Source organism: Eucalyptus grandis, chromosome 8 (genome assembly GCF_016545825.1).
Source record: "Eucalyptus grandis isolate ANBG69807.140 chromosome 8, ASM1654582v1, whole genome shotgun sequence".
NCBI classification, from domain to species: domain Eukaryota; kingdom Viridiplantae; phylum Streptophyta; class Magnoliopsida; order Myrtales; family Myrtaceae; genus Eucalyptus; species Eucalyptus grandis.
In genome coordinates this window covers 28,022,334-28,045,524 of record NC_052619.1, presented here as the reverse complement: position 1 = coordinate 28,045,524, position 23,191 = coordinate 28,022,334, and positions in this window count along the sequence as shown.

The window sequence follows — 23,191 nt, the reverse complement described above, 5'->3', positions numbered from 1 at the left end:
CGGTTGCTAGCCGAATTCTACGAGAGAAGCGTGAAGAAGGAGACCATTTGTAGTTAACCAAAAAAAAAAAAGAAATTACAAATTACAAATTTCTCATAACAATGTCGTTTCGAGTGGAGCTGTACATTAAGCTGCTAGCTATCGATAGTGCTGTATAGTATAGACGCCGTTGATTGCTCTGCCACGTTAGCAATTTCAAATTTAAATTAGCAGGATTGATTACATTGAAAAATCGTTAAAAAATTTAGGATTGTATTGACCAAATTAAAAAAGTTCAAAATTGAATTGTAATTCGTATAATAGGTTTAAAACTTTTTAGATAATTTTTCCTTTTTTCTTTCATTTGTCTTAAATTCAGGCTTAGAGTATAGAGTTCTCTACGCAATCTAAAACAAAAATGACAAGGAGCTAGTCAAAACAAAAATAAAAAGATGGTGAAGGGCACCGATTTTATGATGCTATTGTGCATACTACATATGGTAGGAAGGTTGGACTTTTTATTTTTTTGATCAGTCCTACTACTCTATTCCTACTCTACACTCATACTCAGACTTTTGCCCTGCTCTCTTGCAGGCGTGGGAGTCGAAACCCACTCTTGAAACTCACGCGTCCCTACCCTATCCCCTTGAGAAGGTGGGGATTTGAACCCCTCATTTCTCCATTTCCATGTTGGAAGGTGGCTACTTGGGCAAATCCAGTGATTGGAAGGTTGGACTTGAATAGATGCTTAAAAGGCTTAAGGAAGAATTAGGGGGAAGAACTCTCGAGGGGTGGGGCTCCCTGCTATCTTCTATATTCCCTGGTTGACCGGCGAGAAAAATGTAGGCCAGTCAACAAGGGGTGCGAGGCGTTTTCGTCATAGGACCTTAAAATAAGGTGGTTCACCACCGTAAAAGGGAGGGAGGCCGGCAAGTTCAGCAATGATGTTCTAAGCAGACGTAGAGTACAGAGTTAGCTATTTAATCTAAACAAAAAGAATCAAGAGCTTGTCAAAGAGCTTGTCAAAGCAAAATAAAAAAGATGGCGAAGGATGACGCTAGAGTGCATACCACATCTGTAGGAAGGTCAATTGCAGGATAGATGTCCATCATGAGAGTACCTTTGACTGGAACTAAAGAAAGAATGCCAAGCCTCTCCTCTTTGGTCTTCTTTTTTAACTTTGCGTTCTTATTGTCATAATTTATTTTTATATTTATAATATAGGGACACCAAAGTAGAGGCGTGTCAATGGAATAATGATAGGTTGTTAATAGAGCGGGTCCCATTCCATGCACGGGAACATGAAAAATTCCGTAAAGATCGATGATAGCTTCAACTAACTCTTATTTTCATGATTTTTATCTCAAAAATAGGTTTGAAACGGAAATGAGAAATATATTTTTTTTTTATAAATTTTATGCCTTTTTTTTTTTTAAATAGAAACAAAAATAAAAACACATTTTATTGCTCATCCTCGCATCCATCGCTTGCTGTTGGCCATTGCCCGTCAATGTAGAAATCAACTTTTTCAATTCAATTGAGGATAATTTATCTAATGAAAGATTGAATCACAATGAATGGAAAATAGCATGATAGGGAGATATATAAGAAGGCTAATCAAACAAATTTCTATTCCGAAAAAAAAAAATTATGTTGTCATTAGATTTTTATATTTGCTCAAAAACTCATTCACAAAATAAACATAATTTTTTTTTTATTTCTAATCAATAATTGTTTCTAAGAACAAAATGGTTATCATTAGCGTTCTTAGTGACAAGAGGATTGCACAATAAGTTATAAATTAATTATACAAATATAAATTTTGTTCTAAATTTATTAATTGAACCAATATAGTCATGCTTCTTTAAGTAAAAATATAATCAAGTTGTCCCGATCAAGCCTTTTCCCTTTTATATAACGTCTGACGCCGGGAAGAATCGACAAAATGTTATAATAACGCTATAAGAGGAGATTCATTTTGACTCTGGAGATTCATTTTGACTCTTTCTCATGCTTTGGGAAAAAAACAAAAACCATGTTTTGTCCGTTGGGCCAAGAAGTCATGATCATCCATCATCACAATGAAAAGGATACAGTAAAAATTAAATTGCCGGCGGGGATAAGCAAAATGTTAATGCAATTATCGAGAAAAAAAGCCAACTCATTGTCATCTATCATCATTACGAAGAGGACACATAGTTGATATTAGATAAATTTCTCGCCAGTGACGATTCATGCTAATCAACCCCTTGACTTGAATCATTCTCGATGGCTTTGTGGCTATACAAAAAAGGCCATTCGTAGAGTTATTAGTCAACCCCTCCTTTTCAGTTTGAAGTGAATGTTAAAATTTGGGCTACATATGGATGCACAACTAGTACATAACATATTTGTAACAAATTATTGCAATTAAGTGAACCTTTTTATCCCTTTAGCTAACTCAAAGCAATTTTTCAAAATATATTATAATGTTGTATGAGCATCAGAGGGGAGTCATGGGGAGGGTCATTGAAAACGAATTCTTGGGCGGCTGGTTGTGCAAGGACTAGCAGCTGTTGCGAGAGGTGGGCAATGCCGCGGTGGTAGTGGCGGTGAAATGAGCTCTGCAATTTCAGGCAATTCCTAATTTAAATTTTTCTCTTAAATTTTTCTCATTAAAGTATATGATTTAGTAGTGATAATGAGCTTAATCAGACAATTAACAGCCATTTCAAATGGATAAGAAATCCTGTCATTTTGTCCGTGTGAATATAGGAAAGCAGTTTTTTAAAACTAGCAGCAATTTGTTCTTTCATATCTATTTATTTATCATTTTAAATATCTCATAATATGTTCTAATTAAATATGTTAATTCAGTACCTTTGTTGGTTAAAGAGTCAATTATTCCCTTTTTATAAACTTTTTATTATTTTTTTGAAATTGAGGGAAAGCGTGCATTCCATAAGAATTTACATAAACCTTTTAAAGTTGAGGGTTTAACATGCATCAACACCAAAATTGCAGGGGTCAGGTGAAAATTTCCCTTGCAAATAGAATTAACTTTAAGGTACCATTAATCTATATGGAATTGTCATGTTCCACGCAGGGCATGGGACATGCTCTATTAATAAGCTATGATAACTCAATGGGCATTTTGTGTAATCACGCCATACGTTTCACGTTCCTGTTTTGAATGAGATAAATGATAGATTAGGATAAGAAGAAATCAAGTTTATACTTAAGAAAAGAATAATAGGAAAGATTTAGCATTCTCTTTTACTATTGAGTGGTTGACCTCTCAACCAGATGGCGATTCATGCTCTCTAGCGCAATCAAATTGGTTCTCTTTACCATTTTTTTCCTTTTCTCACAGACTGGTGATTCGTCTGTTTAGATTACAAGATCAACACTGTATTGAGGCCAAAAAAGAAAAACAATGTTTAGGAAGACTATGCATATGAGCGCCTCCAATCAATCATCGAGTTTGATACTACTATAATATTGACATAACCCATGAGCATCAGGTTTAGCCAATATAGTGCGCCAAGATTTAATAATGATGTGGGCGGGTCTTGAGCCTCACTTTTTGGTAATCCGATTGCTTATTTCAATTCCGCATTCAAACTTATTTTCGTGACATTCCTAGTTTAGTGATAACAAATTGACATACTTCCATATTTATGACGTATGATTTAGTGTCAAAAGTTCCTTCAGAATTTTCGATTGAAATCATAACAACTTGGTAGGACAAAATATAGAGTACCTCCTATCATGCGTCTAAATTCACATTTTTGTGATTGTTATTTTTTAGATTATCTCAGTCTTTTATTTAAAATCCCTGTGGATTGTGCATGCGGATTCCGTGAGATTTTATTTTAAATTTAGATAATTGTAGGATTTTTAAAAATCGCAAAAGGATTGCATATCATGTATGTTGGTATTGATTTTCTAGATAAGATTGCATAAGGATACTTTCCTAGTTGAATTAAATACATGATTAGACAATATCTATGTATGATGATATTTTTTAAATTGAATTGCATGAGATAGGCATCCAAATTAAGATAGGATTTAGGTTCGTCTATTTCCTAGCTTATTTTAAATAATATATAGATTTTTGTTTTTGTAATTTTTAGTTACCAATTTTAATGAAAAACATAAAAAATATCATCTGCATGTCATATAGACTAATCGCATTACATTCATGTCGTGTACTTTATGTCAAGTCATTATTGCACGTCATATTAGAATTAGGTCATGTAAACATAATTTAGGATTAAATTCGCATGTCATGCATTGCATACAATTTATTTTTTTTATATATGGAAAAACCCCAAAAAAAAATCATGCTAGATTAGTCACTGCCTGCATTTTCTTAATAAAAAAATCATGCTAGATTTCTTCGTAGAAATGTAATGAAACTAATGTATAAAATTAATCTTCGGAGTGACGGGGCAAGCTGTTCAATTATTTAACAAAGCTCATTTGTTTATATGTTCTCTTACGGTTTATTTTATCACTTAGTATACTGACTATGGGGACCAACTTCAATTATAGAATATCACTCATTTTAGTTACGTTGATCGCTAACTTATCATCATATGATAAAGATGTGGGTGTAATAAAATATTCAAATCCCACAATTTGCCGAGGTTAATTACTCCACACTTTGTCACCAATCAAGTCCTTAAAAAATTGCTGCTGGCCGGACCTCTCCTTTTTCTCTCTCTCTCCCTCCCTCCCTCCCTCCCTGCTAAAGAGGAACATCAAGGAACCCCACAACTTTGGTTCAGTGGCGATTGTTCAATTACGTCGCAATCTTTGTGCTTACAATCAGACAACTTTAGCGGAGACTTAAGCCGAGAAAGAAATGATAGCTTGGCCTATGGGTTGTATAACAGCCAAGCTTGACGGCACCAGGTTGTTCGGGCACATTATACATCTTTCTAGGATGAGTCCTCTGCATCGGAATTATTAGCATTAAAAGGAATAACTTTTTACCTTCTTGAGTTAGGTTCCTTGTTCTCAAGCTCAATCCCATACCCCATCAGAGTACCAATAAGCCTCGCCCATTGAGAGAGGTTGAATCCCGATAGTTTTCTGAACGAAGGTTTTCACATGACTCCACTCCATGGAAAGTGCTCAAAGTATCTTTTTTACGTCTTTTGCGTTTGCGTAGGTCTACCCTTGGCTAGCAAGACCATTTAGGATGTCTGTGTAGTGCGTATACATCTTAATGATGTTCCTCATGCGGCCCCATCTTGAACATTTCATGGTTGTCCGGTACATTGTTCATTTTCATCTCCCTAACTATGTCTGTGCCTTCGTAAGCTGGCTTGTCTGTCCTTCTGGGGATATGATTCCAGGAGCCTGCAGGTAAGGAGTCGCCGTTGTTTTTGCACCACAAGCTAGCACTATCCGCTTTCATGACGTGCGGACCCCTCAAGTGCCTTAACTTTGCCCAAAGGGACACTTAAGTGCCATAACTTACGAAAGGTACACTTAAGTGCCAAAATCGGAGTAAAAGGATCACTTGAGTGCCAATCCGGCCAAAATCCGGCCAAAACGCCAACGTGGCGTTTTTTCCGGCGCTGCGGCAAAACGGCGCCGTTTTGCACTTTGACGTGGCCAAAACGGCGTCGTTTCGACCGATGTGGAACAAAATAAATAAATAATTAATTAAATTAAATTTAAAATTAAATTTAGTTAAAATATTTTAAAAAATGATATTTAAAAATTTAAAAACTTTAAAAAAAAAATTTAAAAAATTTAAAAAAATTAAAAAAGGAACGGGGAGGCGGGTGAGGGATCGCCCTCGCCCTGCCGCCGCCGCCCGCCGCCGGGAAGAGCGGCGACGGCGGGGGAGGGTCGGCCGGCCGTGGTCGCCGGGCCTGGGGCCGGCCGCGACCGGCCGATCGGCGGCGGGCTCGCGAGCCCTCGCGCTGGGATTCTGGGCGAGGCCGCGAGCCCTCGCCGCGGGATCTCGGGCGGGCCGCGAGCCCCGCCGCTAGTCTCGGGGGGCGCGCGCCCTCGCCCAGATCGGCGAGGGTCGGCGGCCCTCGCCCGGCCGGGCAAGGCCGCCGCCCGCTGGGGCGACCCCGCGGGCGGCGGCCCTGGCCGGCGCCGGCGAGGGCCGCCGACCCTCGCGGACGGGCGAGGGTCGCACCTCCCTCGATGGGGCGAGGGCTCGCAGCCCCCTGCCGCCGGTCCGGGTCGCCGGCCCCGGCCGTGGCCCGGCGACCCCGGCCGACCCTCCCCCCCGTCGCCGGCCCTTCCGGTGGCGGCGGGCGCATGGCGGCGGCCGAGGGCGATCCGGCCGCCTCCCCCATTCCCTTTTTTTTTTTTAATAAATTTTTTAAAGTTTTTTAAATTATTATTTTTAAAATATTTTAAATATAATTTAATTTTAAAATTATTATTTTGAAATATTTTAACTAAATTTAATTTTAAAATTAATTTAATTAATTTTTTAATTTTCTTTTTGCCACGTCAGCCCAAAACGACGCCGTTTTGGCCACGTCAGCGTGCAAAACGGCGTCGTTTTGGGCGCGCTTCGCCGGAAAAACGCCACGTTGGCGTTTTGGCCGGACTTTGGCCGGAGTGGCACTCAAGTGATCCGTTTTTTTTTCGAATTTGGCACTTAAGTGTACCTTTCGTAAGTTATGGCACTTAAGTGTCCCTTTGGCCAAAGTTATGGCACTTGAAGCGTTCTTTTGCCCCGCTTTCATTGGTTTTTAAAGCACCATCTAATTCTACTAAATAGTTGTGACCATCCACCAGAATGGGCCGGTCCAGTACCTTAATTAGTAATCAATTCACACAATGTTGGTCTTCAATTTTTGGGACGGGATACCAACCTTGTTGAACTTGAGACCAAGTTCTATTCCACGGTTAACCAGTGATTAATCGAATAGTTTTTTTTTTTTTTTTTTTTTTTTTTTTTTGTTTTCCATGAAAAAATAAACCTACTCTTTAAAATTACATATGCGTTGAGAATGTGATATTGAATGTCCAAACTATCAACACCAATACAAACCAAATAGGAATCTAAGATAAGAAAACAATAGAAATCTCAACTTACCAAAAATAAAACCCTTGGAAGACGAACATGTGAAATAAAATTTAACAATAAACTATCAATTATACATAGATATATATTAAAATACACACACACACGAAGTTGGTTTGGGTTAGACTAACTATAAAGCTTTAAGTTATGTACTGGAGTTTGGAAAATTTATAATAGGACGACAAAAAAAAGGCAGCGCCAAGCACTTTAAGTTAGATACCAAGGTTTGGAATATATATATATATATATATATATATATGGGTTTAAGACCATAGACCAACCAACACAATATAGGTTTCAGTCACTCTGGGACTAGAGACCGATATATGTATATATAACCAATCCTAAAGTATTAAGACCATAGACCAACCAACACAATATAGGTTTCAGTCACTCTGGGACTAGAGACCGATATATGTATATATAACCAATCCTAAAGTATTAAGACCATAGACCAACCAACACAATATAGGTTTCAATCACTCTGGGACTAGAGACCGGCTCAATTCCTTTAGAAACCAGATCAAAATTGGCCAGATTAGGCTAATCCAAGGTCAACCTTGGACCAATGCTCAACCCTATCACTAAAACAAGAGAATGCTGGATCACGTGTTCAAGCATGCGATTTCCAAGCAAAACTTTGGGTGGGTGAATAACAAGCCCCACCTTTTTTACCAAATCAACATCTTACATTACCCATCGGTCCATAATAATGATACATAAGCCAATGATTGGTTATGACTAGTGATGTGAAATATTGATAAAGTTTCTAATCAATGAATTGCAATGATTGTCAACTGCTATAACCATTCTCACATTAGTGTTGTCAGTTCATCTAATAATTTTGCTTCTTTGCTGGTCATACACGCTGGTCATCATAGCATTTTCTTCTTTCCTTGTTAATGCTCAACATGTTATGATATTTAGGCTTTATTTGTTTCATGGAAAATAAATAATTTTAAAATAATTTTTTTAAATGATTGCTTTTATTACTTGAAAAAATTAGTTGATGAATTTTTTTTTTTTTTTGGTATCGACAGCAAATTATATCTAAGCATTGTTTGTAAATAATGATTTTTTTTCTTTCAATCCATTTTGGAAGCGATAAAAGCTATCAAATTTTGAAAAAAAAAATTCTAAATCATTAATTTTTCGCGAAATAAACACACTTCCAGTAAATACTCTCAATTCACATTAATCTCCTTTAATTTTTTCTTTTGGTGGAAATAAACTTATATTCTTTGCTCAAAATGATATATTAGAAGTATGTAATCTTCATAACAAAGCAAATCAAAATAGAGCAAGAAACTGAATAGCAAAGCCGAATATAGAAAATAGAGAGGATTAACGGGGCATTAGCAAAATTAACGAATACTCATTCCACAAAAATGGATCAATCAAGCAAAAAAAATTGGCGACCAACACTAGTTCATGTGCCTTTATCAATCATGAGCACACTCCGAAAATTCCTTATCTCATAACTATGATGTTGCCACTTGACGGTGTGTGATTAGGTTTGGCTTTCTCTACACCATGCCATATGAAGACAACCTAAATAGGTTAAATAAAAGGGAAAAAGTCACGAAAAACCCTGAACTTTGCCCAAATTGACACATTTATCCCAAACTTTTTTTTTGTGACATAAAAATCCCCAAACTTTTCAAACCATGACACATTTACCCCATCAAGGGTATTTTTGTCTTTTTATTCTATTTTTTCCTTTTTTTTCTTCTTCTTCCCTCTGCCGGCCATGGCGGAGTTGGCGGAGGGAAGCTGGTGTTCGGCGAGGGTCGCTCGACGCCGGCAAGGGCACCCCTCACTAGATCTGGCGAGGGTCGTCCTTGCCAAACGTAGGCGAGGGCCGCCCGATGCCGGCGAGGGCAAGGATACCCTCGCCTGACCTTGTTAGCGTCGGGCGAGGGCCGCTCAATGCTAGTGAGGGCAAGGACACCCTCGCCCGACATCACTGGCGTCGGGCGAGGACGGCCCTCCACAGATCTGGCAAGGGCACCCCTCACCAAACGCAGGCGAGGGCCGCCCTAGCCCGACGTCAACGAGGGCAGCCCTCGCCATATGTCGGCTTTCCTCCGCCGATCGGCCGGCGAAGGAAGAGAGAAGAAAAAAAAAAGAAAAAAATTTTAAAAAATTTTAAAAAATGAAAAGACCAAAATGCCCTATAAATTTGGGGTAAATGTGTCATATAACAAAAGTTCAGGATTTTTGGTGTCACAAAAAAAGTTTAGGGTAAATGTGTCACGGTTAGCAAAGTTCAGGGTTTTTCACATCATAAATTTTTTTTTGGTGTAAATGTGTCACTTTAGGCAAAGTTTAGGGTTTTTCGTGGATTTTTCCCTAAATAAAAATAGATCTAACATGTGGATGAGCAAATCTTTGTGATTTAATGAGATGCCAAAATGCTTGCAATCATCATTAAAAATTGAAGGTAGAGAGCCTATACACGAATAGAGCAGAGGAGCATTGAATCCCCAAAAGCATATTTATTAAACTTCCAAATTTAGAGCAGGAGATTACCTAAATCTAGAACTAGATCAGAAAAGTTTAAGAGAAGAGAGCTTTTAGAACTAAATCAAGAGAGAGAGGAAAAAAAAAACAAGAAAAGAATGATAAAATGCAAACAAAATCAACAAAAGAGGAAGGGAATGGTGAGACTACCTCAAACACTCACCATGGCTAAAGGTTGAAGAAGATGATGGAGAGAAAAAGAGAGAGGGAGAGAGAAAAGAATTTTTGGCTACAATCAAGAAAATCTACTTTGTTAATGGCTTGTTTTATCATGTCAATGTGATTCCAAAACCAAGTTTTGTCTTTCTTTTTTTTGTCATATTGGACTAAAAAATTCCTTATAAACTTTTGTTTGAGATGATGCATGTCATTGGCATGAATTGCTTATTAAAGATGCCAACACTTTCCTTGTATCTTTCATTTTCTTAATTAATTAGCATTGACCACTTTGCAAGCACCCACTATTACTCAGAAAATTGGGAGTTACAATGATCATCGACAACGAGGATTCCTTTGAATTTTTTGTGAATCCCATCATATCTATAAAGTCAAGATAATGAAAACTCATTTTGAGTGATACTTTTTTTGTGCCTGCTCATAAAAGCATTACTTCCCGATGTCTTACATCAAACATTTTTGAGTATCTCAATTAATGATTGTGATGGCACCAAAATTTTGGCAACTCATTTAATTATTCTCTAATCATATGGGAAAATAAGGATTAATTATAACCCCTAAGCATAAATGATTTTTGCTAAAGTGGATTGCATATAGACATTAGGTATATTTGCATTACTAATATTAATTATATATATTTTAAAAAATTTAAAAAGCAGGGGTCGGGCCAAGGCTACGCCGGCCCGACCTTCTTTCCTTTCCTCTTCTTCTATTTCCTTCCGCTTGTTCCTGGCCCATCTCTTCTTTTCCTTCTCTTGTCTCTTGTGTTGGACATTGGCTCCATGAGAAAGGAGCGAGGATAGAGGATAGAGTACGGTGATGGCAAATGGAATGTCAAGTGTGACACTCATTCAGGATGATTGATTGGACAAGTGGTGTCATCCTAGAGAAGAGAGAGAGGGAGAGAGAATGATGAGTTTGAGAGAGAGAGAGAGAGAGAGAGAAGGGGGGTTCCAAAGGAAGCGAGCAAGCTTGGGAAAATGAGTTATTTTCTCCTTCCGCGAAGTCTGGGAGTGGTGCATGTGATAATGCCATATAAGTGTACCATGCAAACCTCGTTAGCCTCGTCAGCTACCACATAGGATGTCTACCATCAAAATGGATGAAATTGTAAAGGAGGGAAAAATTGGGACAATGGTATCACTTTGAGAGTTTTTACTTGTCCTAAGATAATTTGTGGTAAATATGTTTAAGTCATACCAGTTTAAGATTTTCTATGATTTAACTCTAATGATATAGATGTATTATTTCTTTCTTTTTTCTCCCTTTGCAGAGCCTTGAGTTCCATTTCATTTGGCAAGAGAAAATGCCAAGTAATTCCCTTGGAGAACATTGGTTAGTCAAGTTTGTACTAGGATTGCGTTCATATTATTCATTGGCTGAAACTAAAGTTCACATGCTTTCTCACTTTCCATCCCATTAACAACCTTTTGTTTAAGTCTAGGTGGCCTGAAGTCGTCGTCAATTTAAAACGCAAAATTCAATGTAGTATAAATGATATTGCCAATTTGATTTCTTCTTGTATTTTTCAACATTTGGAAGTCTCTCACATATAGTACACAAGAAAATCCCATAAACCTCTTGGAAAAAACACAAATTACCCTTGTGAGATTGTAATCGACTGGGATATCAATTACATCAATCAGCCATAATATCAATGGGAGCCTGCCACCGCTTTTGGACTAGAAGTGCGCATTAGAGTACATACAATTCTATTTTTCAAATTTCCTCATAGCGATCAAATATACGGACTTGCGGACGAGTGTAGTTTTGGAATCGAATGGCCATTGGGCATCGATGGTGCGGAACAATAAAAGAAGAAATCAAATTGGACCTGCTATGAGGACATGTGCGATAAATTTGATGCAGATGGATTGATTCCATTTTCGAATTCATGGAAGAGCCCAACATTGAGTTACCTTATCATGGACGCTCTTTGCACTACATTTATGGCTGTGGTGATCTTGAGTGGAGGCCAGCTATCGCACTAACCTGGGTTTGTATGGATTGGAACAATCATTGACCTTCAGCTCGTCTTTCTTTTGTATCGTACATGTACTTGTCGTGGCCCGCGGGAGGCACGGAGAACGCCCGCACTCACATGACTCAACCAGGACAGATCATTTCCATTTCGGGTTCGCTCTTCTTCTCAACCAATGCTCGACCATCATGAGTCCCTCCTCCGCCGTCGCCGACGATGACCCGAAGCTCCCTTCATACCTCGCTATTGAGATCTTGAAGCGATTGCCAGCGAGATAAGTTAATATGGAGGAATCTTCAAACCAATCATGGGAAAGAAGTTGTAGTGTAACACATAGCTTATCATCCACAAACATATGGCCAATTGGAAATGATGATCCAAATAGTTGAAGCTATGCTATAAGTTTGTGTGATGGACTTTGAAAGAGGTTGGGAAGATTAGTTACTCAAACAAAAAACTTACATGATTTATGTTTATTTACTTATTCAAATTTGAGACATATTATCAACACGAATGATTTGTTAATGTGTTCACATTTACTTGACCATTTCAAAATTGGAAAACTATACTTATTTTCATTATCATATCTAGGGTAAAAAGACTTTGAAATTGTGTCATTTTTTTGGGAAAAAGCCATAGAAAACCCCAAACTTTGCTTAGTATGACAAATTTACTCCAAATTTTTTTTATGACCCAAAAAACCTAAACTTTGCAAATTTTGACACATTTATCCCAAACATTTTTCTTTATGGTACAAAAAAATCCTAAATTTGCACTTGTGTGACACACTTACCCCAAACTATAGGGTATTTTCGTCTTTTACTTTTAAATTTTTTTTCTTCTTTCTTCTTCTCTCTTACCTTTGTTGGCCATGGTGAAGGGAAGCTGGACTCATGTGAGGACTATCCTTGCCGACATTGGGTGAGGGTCGCCCTTGCCCTACGTAGGCGAGGGATCCTCGCCTAATGTAGGATCTACGAAACTATTTTAAGCTAAAGGCTCTTAGAGCCATTAGGAGATGGAATTGCATCTTGTCAAAGTTCTTGAAAAAAAATTGACCCAAACACTTTCACATTTGGCGAAACCCCTTAAAGTCCAAAAACCCCTTCCAAATGTTGAATCAAATGGGCTAAGTCCATTTCATTTCTGAAATGTTGCCATCAGGGCCATTAGCACTGGCTTTGCCACTTGAACATGACTATTGTCCCTTTGTTACTCCACCACTGCCATTGCTGTATTGATGACACGACACATTATCTCTATTTCAAACATTCATGTATGCATTTGGGATATGTGAGCTTACTCTATTTTAATGATCCGATAGTGTGGGCCCTAGGCGAGGCCCTCGTAATTTACTAATTGTTGTGTCCTTGCCCGCTTTCACTTTATTGTTGAAGACCGCAACCCTTGCCTATGAATGATGAAGGGAGGGTTGATTATAGCAACAGACTCCTTGAGAATGGAGGCAATGGAGAAGGCGACGATCGAGGGGAGGGGGGTCTGGGTCTCTCCTCTCTACTCTATTTTTAGCCCTAATTTTGGATGAACCCTGTGACATCCTGGATTTTGTCTTGTTTTCAGTTGAATAATCGAGCCTTTTATCAACGCACCTATAGTGCTATTTTCAAAGCTGATCACATGAGATAACTAGATTATTTGGGGAAGTCATTAAGAGATTTTAATGCAATAGACTTGAGAATTCGACCAAGAATCGACTACTTGACCATGCTCATCTATAGAGATCATTTCGGCACAGTAAGATGTAGGTGATTCCACTAAATTGCAAAATTCTCGTCAATCGGTACTAGATTGATTTTTCTATCATTTTGATACTCTGTGCCTGTATTTGAAACCTCGAGATTTTCACGACCACCGAGAGTCGCCAATGTGTCAAAGAGGTTCATTGTGGCTCGAAGAAAATCGACCATGGGTCATTTGTACTAAAAAGTTCTAAAAGCTACTCGATAACCTAGGTCACGTTAAAATTGCGCTAGATTGAAATTAACCACAAATTTGAATCTAATTTCAGAAATTGAAAGTTCTGTCATGTTACGAGTCATTTTAGGAATGTCGACTCAGTTTCCAAAGATTTTTCTGCAAATCGAGTTTTTGGCGGAAAAAGTCGACATAGGGCCGTTTTCGACTAGAAAAACCAGAGGACTGTTTTTTATTGTGAAATTTGGTTACATGTGAGATTAATTGGCGAGGAAAAATACCAATTTGATCGAGGACTCGATAATTGAATTTATAGAAGTCGAAATGAAGGAGAAGGAATTGAATCCCAATTGAAGGAAATTCAATCAAAATTCGTAGCTCCCCATTGCCCGTGACATTTGGAGTATTTCAAGGTCTTTCTAGAAGGAGTGTGTTGGTTTGGAAATATAACTGTGGAGGCCAGCTAGTGGTGGGGACCAAAGGAGGGGGACAAAGAGATGAGAAGGTGACATTGGTGGCCCCCTCTAGCTCAAACCGATTCCCTCCTTCCTTGTGCCCGTCGACCAGCCTCCATTGAAGATCAAGAAAGCTCAAAACTTGCAGGAAATCCAAAGAGACCCCCATTGGCCGTTGCACACCGTTGGACACCCCTACCACCGCCGTTTGCTGTTGCATGCCTTGCGCTTGCCACGAACTCATCGCGCATCACCCCTCCTCCCGGTGCATCGTGTCACGCCCCGACCCTCGGTCACGTGACCATCCTTCAATTTTTGGTCGATTTTAAAATGCGATATCCCAGGACTACATATCGCCGACCCCTTCCTTTTTAATAGCACATGCGGAAACAATTATAAAAATCCCCGGACAATAAAACAATGGGATATATAAGTAGGATTAGAAAATTTAACCTGAGAACCAACACCCTTATGTACATCTATAATGACTCAGTCATACATGTACATATACAAACCATACTAAAAAGGTTGGTTTCTACTCAAATAGATTCTACGGGAATAGTCATCAGGATCCTACTCGGGATCATCCTCGAGGTTCTCCTTCAGATACTCCTCTTCGGGTTTTTCTCCTCGTCTTTCTCATTAGGGTTCTCCTCGTCAGATTCCTCCTCCTTAGGCTTCTCATCCGGGTCCTAAAATGGTTATTCAATAACCATTGAGACAACGTCTCAGCAAGTTCTACCTCCTAAGACCCGATTAGTAAACCAATACACCATCCAGGTTGTGTATGTACAGCACGAGTCAGAGGACTTACCTTAACCTTAGATTCCACCTGCATATTAGTACAAATCAAATAGGCATCCAAGCAATCACATCACTGATAGAAGCATCGATCAAATCGACCTAGTCAATTACACACCAACAAGACCACTCACAATCCTTTCCATTCAATCAATCAATTCACAACATTCGACTCAAGCAATGACCAATCAACCTAGTTGATTATATCTCAATCAACCATTCACTGATCATTTCATTCAATCAATCAATTCGCAGCATTAGATCAAAGCAATGAATCACATCAAATCACACTCAAATCGAAACATCGATCAATTGACATAGTCGATTACATCTCAGTCGAATCATTTCTAAGTCATTCACTCCATCCCATATAACCTCCAATAGTATACTTAGTCACAGAGTTCCATTAATACTCTCAGACGTCGTTTTCACCAAGGTGAGATAAGTAACAGACAGTCTACATGAGTTCTTTAAGGCGCCATTTTCGCACAGTGATATTCCTCATCATCGAATCACAAACAGTCTGCGTAAGGCGTCGTTTTCGCACAATGATGTTCTTCATCACCAAACCACGCCTATCACAAATCATAGGCAGTCTACATGCGTTCTTTAAGGTGCCATTTTCGCATAGTGATATTCTTAATCACCGAACCACGCCTACCACAAGTCATAGACAGTCTATGTGCGTTCTTTAAGGCGCCGTTTTCGCAGTGATATCCTTAATCATTGAACCACGCCTGTTTATACTTCGTACTTGATCATTCTCAGCCAATAGAGTTCTTAGTTCACTCTCACGACTCTCTCCACTTTACAACTCATCAATGCATTATAAATGCTAAATAGCCATACTTGGCCACCTACCAATTAGTCATTTAATTCCACTCAATTTCAATCAATCAAGGAACAATTCCTCGAATTGCACAATCAATTCAATTAAGCACAATGTGGAGCTCAAATAAATTAATGGACTGCACCACTACAATCAGCACAAAATTCAGGTCACTAGCTATCCCAGTTGAATTTCTGGGAAAATAAATAATTAAATAATTAAATTCGAAATTTAAAAAAAAATACAATAATTCTAATTTAGTATAATATAAAGCTCAATTAAACGGACTGCACCAAAATTAGTAGCATAAAATCCTGGTCACTGGCCATCCCAATTGAATTTTCGGAAAATAAATAATTTCGAAAATTAATATTTAATTCCTAAAAAAATCCATTTAGACTTGAATTGCCTAATTAACACCCGATAAGGGTTGGGAAAAATCTCAAAAAGCATCCAATAAATATTATAGGCAATTCTCTAAGTACACTAACCACCTAACTAATATGCAATGCAATTAACTAATAATCGCTAATCCATTCTAACTAACCACCTAATTGCACTTAATTAAATCTAATCAATCCTTAAGTGTCATTAGCAAACTAAGAAAGTATTAGTGAGCAAAACTCACTTGATTAAAAGTGGGGACCAGATCACGCGACAACGGCATGATAGCGGCCGAACTTGGGCTAGCAACAACACCAACGGGCTTGGACTAGGCCCAAGGCTTGCAAGCCCATAGCAAATTGCTAGACTTGGGTTGAACTCAACTAGGCTCGTGAGCTGTTGGACTTGAAACTAAGCTGAAAAATGGGCCCAACAGTGAACTAATGGGCTGACTCAATTCGCTGGATTGATGGGCCAAATTCTTGCGAGCTCTTGGACTTCAATTGGGCTGGAATGGGCTGACTACAGGTGTTGGAATTTGTTGGACTAATTTGGTGGGCCTGGTCTTCGATGGAGCTGGGCCCACGACGGGATTTGCTGGCCGCGAGGAGGAAGCCGCGGGCGATACACGGGCGAAGATGGAGCTGGAGAAATTGGCTTTGCTTCGGTTTGTTGACTCACGCAAAGCAGAGAAATCCGGTGGACGTTGAAGATGATGCAGGATTCGGTGGAACCGTGAATAGCTGCAAGCGTGAGAGGCAGCAACAGATGCGGGCGGATTCCTTGCCGCATGGAGAGGACGAAAGAGCTGCAAGTCAACCAAGGCTTCGATGGCTTGTTGTTGTTGACTGAACCGAGAGCAAACACTGCCAAGTGCCAGCAAGGCCAAGCTACTCGGTCAAATTAGGAGTCTCAATGGCTCGTTGTTGACCGAAGCAGATCGAGAAGTTGGCAGGTGGCAGCTGAGGGGAGGAGAGACCAATGAAGGCGGAGACGTGGGTTGTTCCTGCTTCTACGGACTTCTCGCTGCTGAAGAGTGCGAGATGGGGCATCTCTCGGACGTCTTAGACAAGCAGCAAAAGAGAGAGATTTGATGGGGGCTGCTTCGTGCAAAAGAGAAATGAAAGCAGAGGCAAAAAACAACCAGCGGGTGGGGGAAACCGTGCGCAAGGGAGAAGCCAAAGAGGAAGAGAGAGATGAGTGAGGGGCCCTTTGGCTAGATATTTTTCCACAAGTCTATTCTATTAGACTCACTCTTGGCCAAGTATTATCCTTGGCTCACAATCACCCACACATACACCACTTACAACTTCTTAATTGGTGCATTTTGCTAGGGGGAAGGGAAAGCTACGAAATTGGCTTCCCTTGGCTTCAATTGCTCATCAAATCCCTCTTGATTCTCTCTCAATTGACTCCCAAAAATCAATTGATGTCTCACTTATCAAATTGCTTATTTTCCTCATCCAAAAATCCCTCATGCTTCTCAATTTCACCACCAGAATTAATCCTCGGCTTCAATTGAATGAAAATGGCCCTATTTAACTAATTGAAATCAAAACCCGAAAATTTGGATGTCACACACCTCTGCCTTGTTCTCACCATCTGCGGACTGCCTCAAGTTGCCGCTTAGCCCGTCGAGGCTCTGTCGCTGCCGTTCTGACCGCCTGGAAGCCCACCGAAGCTCTACCTACCCGCCACCGGTCCTTGCTTGCTCAATCAGCCATCGGTCCAGCTTCTCTCGGCCCAGACTAGAACCGGACTGAGTGAGTCTCTAGGCCGCCGTTTGGCTCGCTTTGGACGGTTTCCCAACCCCACTTGGCGATCCCGTTTTGGAGTTTCTCGTCCCTTGCCACGTTCCCATCGTTTTGATCTAAGCGGAACATTAAACAAGTAAGTTTAACTAACTAATCATTGCTTAGTAAGTTAATGACACTTAAGGGTTGATTAGTTTAAGTTAAGCTTGGATTAAGTGGTTAGTTAGAATGGATTAGTGAATTAGTTAATCGATATTGCATGTTAGGTGGATAGAGTAGTGTAATTAACAAGTAAATAGGCCGTAGTATTTAATTAATGAGTCTTAGAAATTTTCCAGGCCCGTTTCAGTGTTTAATTAGGCTTTACAGGCCTAAGTGAGCATTTTTAGTATTTAATAATTAATTTTTGTAATCATTTAATTAATTATTTATTTTTCAAAAATTAGACCGGAATAGTTGGTGACCGGAATCTTATGTTGATTGCAGTGGTGTGGTTGATTTATTTAATTGACTATTTTATGCAAATTGAGTGTGATTTGTGATTTGGGGTATTTATCCTAAAATTGATTATTTTTAGCAATTGAGTGGAAAATAATCGAGCGTCGATTTACAATGTCAAAAATATTTTCTGGACTATTGAAATTACTGGGAGTTTCAAAAAGGGAAAATATTGTATTTTGACTAAGGCTGACCGTATACCCACACACGGTTATTTTTATCATGGAGGACAAAAATGGTGGCATTCTTAGATGGTGAGAACAATATACTATATCAACTTATGAGCTCTAATATGTCGGCTTAGTGAGAGTAGTATATCGATATATTATATCAGCCTACGAGTCTCGACATATCAGCTCACTGAGAACAGTATACCCGAATAGCTTCTAGTGAGCCTTGACAAGTATACTATATCAACCTACGGGCTTTGATACGTCAGCTTAGTGAGAGCAATACACCTTGACAGCTTCTAGAGGTCATTATTAGTGTGCTATATCCACCCGGGGGTTCGATATGTTAGCTTAGTGAGAATAGTACACTAATTTATTAGCTTAGTGCGAGCTATACTATCTATTTTTAGCTTAGAGTGAACAGTTCCTGGATATGATCGGACTTTATAGATAATACTGAATGGCTTGACCAAGAGTTGGTCGTGCTGACATGTAGTTGATCGAGTCAATTGATCGATGATTCGATCTGTTGTGATGAATTGATTTATGGATGTGATTTAATGAGTTTATGAATTGTGTTGACTTGCAGGAAGGGACTGAAGCCAAGGTAAGTCCTCTGACTCGTGTTTGCACCTAGGTAGCCCTTGGGGCATATTTTCTTCTTAGTCGGGGCTTAGGGAATTGAACTTGTTGAGACATTGTCTCATCTCGTCATGGGATAACATTTTCAAGTCCCTAGATGGCCACTCCTCTTGAGCATTTTGGACAGCCCAAGAAGGTCACAGAACAAACGTCTTACATTCCGTTGCATGAAAGCCCTAGGGGTTGGACCTATGAGCTAGTAAGGTTCATAGTATGGATCGATGTGGGTCTACCCAAAAAGGTACTCCACCGATACCGATCATGGTACCGCCACGCTCAGGATGGCCAGAGAGAGGGACCTATACTGGAATCTGAGATGCCTCTGTATATGCTGGAGGTTGCTTTTGGAAAGGGTACAACAGATCCTTTCGGTGGTTCGGTGGTAGACACAATAGACCTGGATCTCGAAGATCCAGGAGGTCCGGTGTACTCGGCCATGGGCTCAAATGTTAGTGACAATGTGGAGCAGGAGGGGGATTAGTGGTTGTTTGTAAACCCCTCTTTTGTTTTATAGACTTGTCATATATATCGGTTTGTGTGTATATGACTTGTTCTAATATGTATATATAAAGGTGTTGTCGGTTATGAAAAATTGTGGCCATACTTTCCTTTCCCATCTTGTTGTTGTCTGAGGATTATTTAATTGCTTCTGCATGTGTATTAAAATGAATGGGTCGGCGATGCGCCTTGAGACGTCACTTTTAATCGACCATGGAGGGATGGGCATGTGCTCGGAGGATCGGAGCATGACAAACCCACCTGTTTACATTGGCTCAATTCTCTGCGAAATCGTTGTTTCTTCTTCGAGGAATCACGACCCAAGCTCGATTCAATCTGTTTTGATTTAATGCAGTTTGCGAAATCTTCCATGTGAGAGGATGCATGCATTATATTACCAAGGCTCCCACGTCGGCCATTCCATTTTCTGCCTCTACCACGACTAGGCTTTTGCTGCCCAATCCATGCAGCCCCACCACCATGAGGCCACGCCTAAGAGCTTAAGCTTGAGGCCTTCTAAAGGCAAATCGCCAGTCGCTCCCTCGACCTTTCCATCGTTATCGCTGACGACTTGCTCTCTGTCGCTTGGATTTAGAAGCTCCTTGTTGCCTTCCTCTGTTGCCAAGAGGAGTTTATGGTCAATCTCTTCAACAACAGAAGGGCCAATGTCGTGAGATCATCGACTGCAGAGCGCTCACTAGTTGAGTTCTACAAGAGGATTGTGAAGAAGGAGACCATTTGTAGTTAAAAGAAAAAAAAAGGGGGAAAAATACAAAAAAAAATTATTTCAAGTGGAGTTGTGCATGTCAGTGAGAATAGCCACTGTTGATTAGATCGCCGGGTTAGTGATTTCCATTTTAAATTGTTTTGGATGGATTACATTAGAAAATCGTCAAAAAGTTTATGGCTATATCAATCAAATTAGAAAGTTCAAACTTGAATTGTGATCCGTATAATAAATTTAAAACCTTTTACACAGTGTATCTCTTTTTCTTTCTTTTGCCTTGAATCCAGGCCCTGAGTACAGAGTTAGCTATGTAATCTAAATATATCACGAGCTTGTCAAAACATAAATAATAACATGATGAAGGGCACCGGTTTGATGATGCCAGAGTGCATACTCTATTTGGTTGGAAGGTCAACCACTCAATAGTGCCAATTATAGGTAGAGGTGTCAATATGGATTGAAAACCCAATTTGAACCCATATTCAATAAGATATGTCATATATGGGGTAGTTAAGTTTTAATAATTTTATGGGGTAAGTAAGTTTTAATAATTGGGCTATTAATGAGAGTGAGTTGTTTGTAAGTCTAATGATAAATGGGTTTGTCTTTAAACCCATTTACAACCCATTTAACTTATAAAGGTTATTAGTTGAATCAATGCATTAAGGATATATCATTCTCTTTGAACAGTTTTTATCATTTTTATTTTTTTTTTTATTTTTCGATTTTTTAAATAATTCTTATTTTATTATATTTTAAATTTTTCTTTCTTTCTTTTACTCTTTTTCCCCTACTAAGTCCGACACCTGGCCCTTCTCGAGGAGGTTAGGTTTGCAGCTCTCACCTAATCGCCCTAGCGAGCTTGAAGCTCGTCAATCGAGCGAGGCCAATGCCTCACTAGCTTGAGACGAGCTCAAGCTCGCCATATCTAGTGAGATGAGCTTGCTAGCCTTAGTGCTAAAGAGACTAAGCATGATTGATGTCGAGGCGAGCTCGATCTCACCAAATCTAGTGAGGTGGAGCCTCCTCCAAAGTCAGCGAGGTTTCGCTTGTTGGAATTGGGCAAGCTCGAGCCTCATCAGCTTATGGCGAGGTTGGCCATGACAGGTGAAGAAGGAGAAAGAAGAAAAAGAAAAAGAAATAAAAGAAATAAAAATTATATATATTAAAAAAATAAAAACAGAAATACTTAAAATGAGTGCAAGGAAAATCAAAATCGGATTTTCTATTCCAAGCGGAAATTTTTTAATTTATTTTTAAGTGTTAACCAAACACTAGAAAATATTATTATTTTTAGAAATACCACTTTTTCATAAGATAAATGAAGCTTCAATTTAAAAAAAATTATAAAATATATCCATTAATTTTGTAATTTTATGAGAGTGTTTTAACAATATATTTTTTCTTAAAAAATTAGGTTAGGGATGTGTCAATAAATTTACCTTAGTGACAAATGGGTTAAGAATGAGTTAATAAGTTAATTTAAGTTGGATCATTTATGACGTGACCTAACCCTTGCCACGTCTAATTACAGGCTAGATGTCCATTATTAGAGTACCATGTCCGGAACTAGAGAAAGAATGCCAAGTCTTACCTCTCTCTCTTTTTTCATTTTTTTTTTTTTTTTAAACTGTAGACTTAGCATCCATCTTGTCATAATATATTTTTATTTTTTATGATACAGGGACACGAACTCATGGATGCGTACCACGGGATAATGATAGGTTGTTAATGGGCACGCTCCATCCGATGACGCACGGGAACATGAAAAATTCCGTAAAAATCGATGATAACTTGAAGTAATCCTTGTTTTGGTGCATGTTAGACCCCGAATTTGTCTAAAAGTTGCATTTTATACGGCCTTCCATGCGTGGGTGCCCTGTGTGAGGGGTGTTTATGCATTGAGGCGAGGGTCGTGAGATCTCGTTGCATGGCCGCGACCACCAATGTGGTGACGGCTCTCTACTTTTCTATCAATAGTGGCGTAAGCGGCATCGGTCAGCAAAACGAGCCCTAGCTCTGCCTAGAACCACAGTCACCCATCGTGTGTTCCCCGGTGAAGTAAGCCCTGACTTTTTCCCTAAGTTAAGTAAGCTCATTCCGTGCTCTGGCGGTAGCCGGCGCGATGGATGAGCGCTTGAGGAGCTTTAGGCGAGCAATTGAGAGGCTAAAGATGATCAACAGTAAAAGGACCTTTCTCGATGAAAAAAGAAGGAAAGGAAAGAACAAATAAAAGAAAAAAATAAAAAAAGGAAAGAAAAGTCAAAGGAAGAAGATGGCATTTTGCCACGTCAAGTTGCGTATCATGACATAAAGGTTGACTTAATTGCCACATTGAAAATTTCGGGCTAGACATCAACTTGAAAAATTAATTGCATTTTCAATTGAAGGTTTAGGACTACAAAGAGCATGGAATGAGTTTACCAAGCCCGATTGAACTGCCGCAATGAAAAATTGACAGAAATACCACTATTAAAATATTTCAAACTAAATTTAAATCCCTATAATAATCTTTTATTTCCCCGCCGGCTAAACAATTGAGAAATTTTGGGTCAAAAATCGTTTGGGATAAATTTTAATTACTAATGACGAATTTGCCGAATGTCAACTGTCTAATCTTTGTGGTTGATGACGATTGATGAGCTTTCTCTCCTCACGTTTGAGATGTTTGAGATTATATATATGGCAATTTTGGGTCAAAATCATTTGGGATACATTCTAATTACAGACAACGAATTTGCCGAATGTCAACTGTCTCTTCTTCAAGGTTCATGACGATTGATGAGCATT